Here is an 8,168-nt window from a genome sequence, read left to right on the forward strand (position 1 = left end):
CCTCAACTTCTGGTGTCACCTTTTTGCTGCAAGTGATTGGGGTACTGTAACATCCTTTGCATCTCTATAAAGTGAAAGCCAGCAAGAACAGAGAAGAGCTCTTAGGCCCCATTTATACCAGAGAGCCTTTAGCGCTATCTATACAGCTTCACGGGGCAGCCATCAGAAATTTTAGGGCCCCTTACATGGCTTTAGGCCGTGACCCCCCCCCCCGCACACAGGGCTTAGTGACGCGCTGGACGCAGGGCTTAGTGACGCGCTGGACACAGGACCCACCTGAGAGTGACACTGCAGAGCCCACCATAGATGCTGCACAGCCCATCTGAGACTGTCTATGGTGGGCTCTGAAGGGGTCTCAGGTGGGCTGGTCAGGGCTGCATCCCTCCCTCCTTTCCTTCCTTCCTTCCTAGCTCCTCTTACCTGCACACATGGCCTCGTCTGCCGCCGGACCGGCCAGAAGTGACGTCACTTCTGGCCAGTCCGACATCAGACGAGCAGCGTCGCTGATGGGGCCCTAGCTTGTCTCAAAGCCACTGGAGCTGCAATGCTGGGGCCCTGCGCTGCTAGGGCCAGGCCTCTGCCTCCTCGCCCTTCACCGTTGGCCGATAGTCATGTAAGGGACCCAGGCGGGCCCCCCAGGCTGCCCGGGCCCCTTACATGAGTATCTGTCGTACCCCCCTGATGGCTGCCCTGCAGCTTCATAACATGCAGGCCATGCTGTGGACATTACGGTGCCCCATGTAGGCCTTTCTGCATAATGCTACAGATAACACTTGGGGAGTGATTTATAAATTGTTTTCATAGTGAACAGCTATGCGAGCGAGATTCACAGCACGTTATGGCCACTAGGACTTGCTCCACGACTCCCCCTAGTGGATATAATACTCCGCAACTCTTGTTCGCTATATGGTTTCAAAAATCAACCCTTTTGTGGTGAGGTGAATTTGACATGTCAATAGGCTCTCATCATCCAATGTAGTTTATTTGCCTTCTCAATACAGAGGATGTGATTCCTTGTCATTCTTAGAGGTGAAAAAGACATTCCTATCTTTGCTTATAACAGGTTAGACTGAGACCTTTTTCATAAAACATCCCATGCCGTCAAGGGGTTCCAGTAGATCAGGGATGTCCAAACTCTGGCCCTCCAGCTGTGGTGAAACTACAAATCCCATGAAGCATCTCTCTCTGGGAGTCATGTCTGTGGCTGTGAGAATCTTGCAAAGCCTCATGGAATTCGTAGTTCCACCACAGCTGGAGGGCCGCAGTTTGGACATCCCTGCAGTAGATGAATAGGAATTGTGCTGTGAAGAAATCTCTTGCTTAACTTAAGTTGCCTACCTGTTGACATGTTAGTCCCCCCTGCAGTCTGTCATAAAAAACCCAAAAAACGACTAATGGCAGCTTCCCGCTGTTCTGTTTCCAGGACGCTACAGCCATTGGACGCTCACCCCTCAGCATCACAGGTGTGAGTGCCAAGCATATCTAGAGACAGTGCGCACTAGGCATGCATGGCCTTTGAACAGGAGAGGAGCAAGTGTCCAATGGCTATAGGGTCCTGGAAACAGAACAGGATGAAGGGAAAGCTAATAAGAGTTTTTTTTAATTTTTTGACAGGCTTCAGTGGGGACCAATATGGCCTACAGGTATGCAACATAAAGCAGAAATACAACTTCCTATTCCTTACAGCCAAGGAAGGTGCCATCTTAGCCTCTATGTGGAGTGCAGTTGCCATGATGCTGCGCATGTGATCAGCTATGACACCAGCCATTTGAGGGCTTGAGAGTTCGGTTGAGAGCTGAAATAAGCACACTGACAACTTTGACAGTTGGCTGCCTTAAAGGAGAACTATGGGGTTGAGGCTTTTCCCCATTGTTCTCCTTAGGGTAACGGGAGGACACAAACTAGCGTCCTCCCGTCACCCTAACCTCAGTATACCGCGAGCTACAGCTCCCGATATACTGAGACGCCGCAGCTGAAGCGGATCCAGACAATTATGTCTGGATCCGCCCAGCTGCGTGATTGACAGCTGGCTCTGCCTATCTAGAGGCAGAGCCAGCTGTCCCCGCCCCTCCCCGTCCAATCCGCCAGTCAGCACTGGCGGAGCGGGTAGGGGGGAATCCAGCCCCTACCCTGTCACGGCAGAGAGCCGTGACAGGATCGAGAGGTGAGCGAACGCCGGTATGTGTTCGCTCACCTCCTGATCTCACAAGTCGGCTAGAACTATGAGGTGAGTGCTTTTCACTCACCTCATAGTTCTCCTCTAAATGTAACTGTTTTAGGAAACATTAAATTGGTGGGTGAAGTTTCTCTTTAAATTAAACAAGAGATTTCTTAACATGGTACATTTCCACCTACTGGTTGCTCCCCCTACTGGTATGTCTGCATGGTCTGTTTTCTGAAAAAGGTGAATTATCCCTTTAAATATAAACAATAGCAAAAGCACCAAATCGCTTCAGACAGATCAAGATTTTCAACCAGTGTTTATAAAACTGTAAAACGGCAAGAGGGAAAACCAAATACTTGTTAAAGAAAGAAGCTGAAATAAAGAGAAAAAGTAAAGAAATACATGAATAAGGAGAAGAACACAATTCCCTCATTCAGAGGAAAATTCCTACTCCATTTTCCCTTTGCTAAAAAAAAATAAAAAATGAATTATGTTTGTTCAGGGGTGACAAGAAACACAAATTGTATAAGTTAAAATTGTATTGTACCCAATAGGAAAAATCACTTAGCTTTAGAAAAAAAAGAATTGGCTGTGTAAAATGACCGGACGATTTCTTAAAAAACAGATGAAAGAGAAACTACAAAAAAAGTGGCCGATCAGCAAAATGGTGATTTCCTCTGTTATGCACTGGGGGCCATGTCTTCTTCCAAGCAGCTCATCAGGCTTTGTGGGGTAATAGCGCCCCCTAGTGATTAGAAATAGGACATACATGAAAACAATTATTAAAGTGACGCTAAACTCAGGAGTTGAAACTTAAAAATCAATTTACGTACAAATGTATCTGATCTGTACATCACTCGGCTGTAGATCCTCGAATCATCTCTGAATTGGTGCTGACACTGTCCTTCCCCCTGGAGGGTGGCTACTTTTGTTCCCCATGGTCCCTGTGGGCGTTGTAAAGTAGTCACCGTTCCAAGCTCACTCCTGTGATGGACTACAATCTCAAAACAAATTAGTAAATTAAACCGGAATTTGTAGTTCGTCACAGGAGTGGTGGCTACTTTAGAACACAAACGAGGAACATGGGGAACAAAAGTAGCCACCCTCCAGAAGGAAGGTGTCAGCACCCATTCAGAGATGGTTTGAGGATCTACAGCCGAGTGATACACAAATAAGATGCATTTTTATTAATAGTTAAGGTACTTAAATGTATTTTTAGGATTTAACTTCTGTGTTTAATGTCAATTTAATGGTGCTTTCCAGTACAAATGTCATACATACAGAACTGGAAAGACGGCTTTCTGTATCTGATAATAATGGAATTATAACAGTTATGAGATACATAGGTAATTCCTTTCTAATACAGTCCGTGAGCTGGAGTGGAGGGGAGAGAGTGAGTGCCAACTGTTGAGGGAGCGGGAATCAGGTAAGTTAAAGCTGCTTTACCCAGTTACCTGAGACATAAATGGGCAGTTAACCCTTTCAGTGCGGGAGCAGTCCCACTGTAAGGGTAGATTTTTTTTTTTTACCCTGGGATAGGCTTTAACACTGTGCCACATGTCCAAGTAGAGGGATATAAGGTAATGTGTTTCAGGTGCAGTGGCATTACAGCAGACCTTGCAGTAAAAGTGCAAGGCTACTTATTAGGCACGTGACCCTGCCTTCCTTGAGAAATGGAACTGCAAGGCAGGGATGAGCAAACTCCAGCCCTCCAGCTGTGGTGAAAATACAAAGCCCATAAGGCATTGCAAGATTCTGGGAGTCATAGACATGACCCATAGAGACAGGCGAATGATGGGATTCATAGTTTCAACACAGCTGGGGGGCTGGCTTTGTCTACCCCTGCTGTAAAGGAAAACGTTAAATGATATACTGACTTTACCTCAATCTTCCACATTAAAGGGGGTAATGTCACTTAACTTGTGGGGAACAATGAGGACCCCAAATCTCATGGAAAGATGTTTCAGTCCACTCTTGTGTATTCCTGTGAGATTTGGGCCACTCTGTGTTCCCCAGGATCTTGCTGGAAGGAGCATGATGTCACCCTTGCCTAAGCACTGCAGAACATACGGATAAAGCTTACCGTGCATGTCACAAAGTGACTGTACAAATTCCTTTGGGCCTACCAACAACTATGTAATGTGAAGGCCTGCATGACGGGATACAAACTAACACCTGCTGCCCCTCAACTTCACTCGCTTGGCCTCCAAGACTCTGCCCTCTCATGCTTCTCCTCCTACGTATCTAAGCGTTCCGTTAGTGTCACCTACAAATCTAACTTCTCCTCTTCCTCTTTCTGTAGGGGTCCCCCAAGGCTCTGTCCTTGGACCCCTCATTTTCTCTATCTACACCTCCTCCCTTAGTCGGTTAATAACCTCACATGGCTTCCAATACCATCTCTATGCTGATGACACTCACATATACAGTATCTCTCCACTGCACAATTCACCCCCTCTGTGTCCTTGCGCGTCACTAACTGGATGTCGCAACACTTCTTAAAACTCAACCTTTCAAAAACTCTTGATATTTCCTGCTGCCCGTGCACCTTCCCCCAACTTTGTCCTTGAGATTGATAACACAACTATCCATCCCTCCCCTCATGCCAAGGTCCTAGGTGTCATCCTTGACTCGGACCTCACCTTTCTTCCCCACATCCAAATCCTGCCGCCTCCACCTTCGTAACATCTCCAAAATACGCTCCTTCCTCACCAATGAAAAAATTACTCATCCACTCACTTGTTATCTCTCGTCTTGACTATTGCAACTCCCTCCTCATCTACACAGGCTATCCCCCCTTCAGTCTATCATGAATGCTGCTGCCAGACTTATCCACCTCTCCAACCGCTCAGTGTCTGCATTCCCCTCTGCCAATCCCTACACTGGCTTCCAATTGCCCAAAGGATAAAATTCTAAATATTAACAAAGCCATGCACAACTCTACCTCTGGCTATTTCTCAAACCTGGTCTCAAAGTATCACCCTAACCGCCCCTCCGCTCTTCCCAAGACCTCCTGCTTTCCAGCTCCCTCTTCAACTCCTCCCATGCTTGCCTCCAGGACTTCTCTAGAGTCTCTCCCATCCTCTGGAATGCTTTACCCCAGCCTATCTGTCTATCTCCTACTCTGACTGCCTTTAGACTCCTCTCTTCAGGGAAGCCTATCCCACCTCAAACTAACCACTGAACTATCACATTCTCAAACAATTCACCTCCACACAGCTACCTCCTCATGTATCACTTGGCCCTCCATTTTAGATTGTAAGCCCTCAGGGGCAGGGCCCTCCTTACCATCTTGTCTTGAACTGTATTGTGATTGTAATGTCTTCCTTATTGTAAAGTGATTTGTAATTAAAGCACAGGTCGGAGTTGCTCCCCCTGGTATATACTGAAACATTTTTTTTCACTGCTACGTTTCTCAAGTATTCCGAAGCAGTGTTTTTTCCATGAGTAGTGGACCTGAACCTAATAAGTAGACTGTGCATTTTACTGAAAGGTCCACTTTGATTAATCAGATCCTATCTACTAAACAACTGCAACCGGGTGGACAGCACAGTAACGGAATGTTAAGTATAACTGCTGTACAGAGTAGGATTTGGGCCTGTTCCGATGTATCTGTTGTGGTAGTGTGTGACGGCACCATTCAAAATCATTGGCACAACAAAGCACGTGATACCGACCAGTGTACTTGGCACGGAAACTGTTTTGGAGCTTTGAGCTGCAGAGCGTTCAGGTGTGAATCAGGGCTTAAAGTAGAACTGAAGATAAAGCTTTTTTTTTTTTTTCAGTTTTGGATAGAGTAAGGGAGGATTATAACCCCTATCAGCTTTATTTGCCCTCTGTGACCCATTGGGGAGATTTTGTTGGAAGATTTCCCACCCATTCCTGTTCTGATAGCCCAACATTTGGAATTTCCTTTCATTTTTAATGATGACGGTCACCAGGACAAAAAGAGAGGGTGAATCTCCCTACCAGGGACACAGACAGCAATAAAAACCAGACAGATGTTCTAATCCCTCTCCACTCTATCCAAAACAAAAGCAAAGCTTTGGCTTCAGATGCACAGGGTATCATTTTAAACAGCAGGTGATTGCTGTTTAAATACAAGCAATCCGACGGCTGGCTGTCGGATAGCAATAAAGTTAGGTGTAAAAAAAAAAATGTTTTAAAAGTGTAGTGTTTAGCTGTACAACAGTCGGATCGATTGTAACAGAGAGAGATCCGCAGGATTCCGGCCGCTGAACTCTCCTCTGATCACTGGACATGGAAGTGATGTGTATTACAATAGGTGACAATAACACATCTCTGGCGGTGTGTATGTAGTGTGCGTTGTTGGCATGGACGCACAGTTCTTATGTGTGACACTTTTTCTGTATTGCTATTGTAGTGCTATTGTTCATAAGGAAGTATCAGCGATAAGGAAAGTGAAGGTAGATGAGACCTCTTCCATGCTGGAGTAAATTGTTCATTGTTTTGCACATGTAATTATTGTACTGATCTTTCAGACAATTCTATCAAATTTTTTTAAAAGCAGAACACCGGGGGAAAAAAATTATGAACCTTTGCAGTGGTGCTACCCACGCACTGCAAGGGTTAACTGCTTGTTTGTTTCTAGGTTAAAAACAAAAAAAGTTATACACAACCTATCCCGGGAGCCAGCTTCTTCTTAGACTGGTCCTTCCAGCCTCTAAGGATCCTTGAGTCATCACATTCTATACAAGTGTATTGGACGTGAAGATGCTGAGGGACATACCATCCCTGCAACAAAGGTGGAGACTGGTTAGAAGGAGCACTGTCACAGCTGGCCAGATCCAAGGTTGGGTGAGTATAACTTTTTTTTATCCTAGACACTTAACCCTTGCAGTGTGGGGGTAGCCCTGGTGCAATGGTTAAGATTTTTTTCTTTAACCGCTTGAAGACCAGGTGTTTGGCCCCCCTTCCTGGCAAGGCCATTTTTCAGTGTTCAGCGCTGCGGTACTTTGACTGACATTTATTCCGTCATGCAACGCTGTACTGAAATGAATTTTATACCATTTTTTGGGGACAGATGGAGCTTTCTTTTGGTGGTATTTAATCACCACTGCGGGTTTTATTTTTTACCATATTCAGGAGAAATTACTGAAAATGTTGAAAAATCAAAGTATTTTTTTACATTGTTATAAAACAACTAATATTACCCACTTTTTTGGTAAAATATAAAAGACAGGGTCACGTCGGGTAAATAGACACCAAACATGTCAATGATGTGAAACCTCGCGCCACTACTCTAATCAAGTTAAGCAGCAGCTGAAATCTGTGTGGTCAGATATAAAGTATGAAATTAATGGTAAAAGCCGCGCTGTGTGAATGAGACCGCAAAGTGTCAGATATAGTAGATGCTGACCTTGGAGTAATATGTAAAAAACTAGCATACTCAAAATTGGCCATAGGCGACGCTTTAAAAGCTTTTACAGCTCATCAGTTTAGTGTTATCAGTGATTGATGGGCCTAGAACTATTGCTCTTATTCTGACATTCGCGGCTATATGTAACATGTGCGGCGTAATGGGCGCAATCGTCGTTTTCGCAGGTATGCACACCTGACGCATGCGTGTATGTAGGGGTGGGGACTTTTAAAAAAGCAATTTTTTTTAAATTCTTTTTTATGTGTAACGTTAAAAAAATTTGGGGGGAAACTTTACATTTTTTTCCTATTTTTTTTTCACTTAACTTTATTGCTATCACAGAGGGACCAAATAACGGGCATTTCCTGCGCGCGCGGATGTAACAGGACGTGTATACACAACGGCCGGCCGGGAGGTAGTTAAACAGAACTACAACCTCTTATCTTTATAGCCAAGGCAGTTGCCATCTTAGCCTCTATGCCGATTGCAGTTGCCATGGTTCTGCACATGCTATGACACTAGCCACTTGAGGGCTTGAAAGTTTGGTTGAGACCTGAAATAAGCGCCCTGACAACCTTGACAGCAATGGCGTCACAAGGGGGCTGCAGCTCGCACCTGGGTGACACC

The sequence above is a fragment of the Nanorana parkeri genome, unplaced genomic scaffold (assembly GCF_000935625.1).
Source record: "Nanorana parkeri isolate BGI_ZX_2015 unplaced genomic scaffold, ASM93562v1 scaffold422, whole genome shotgun sequence".
Lineage (NCBI taxonomy): Eukaryota > Metazoa > Chordata > Amphibia > Anura > Dicroglossidae > Nanorana > Nanorana parkeri.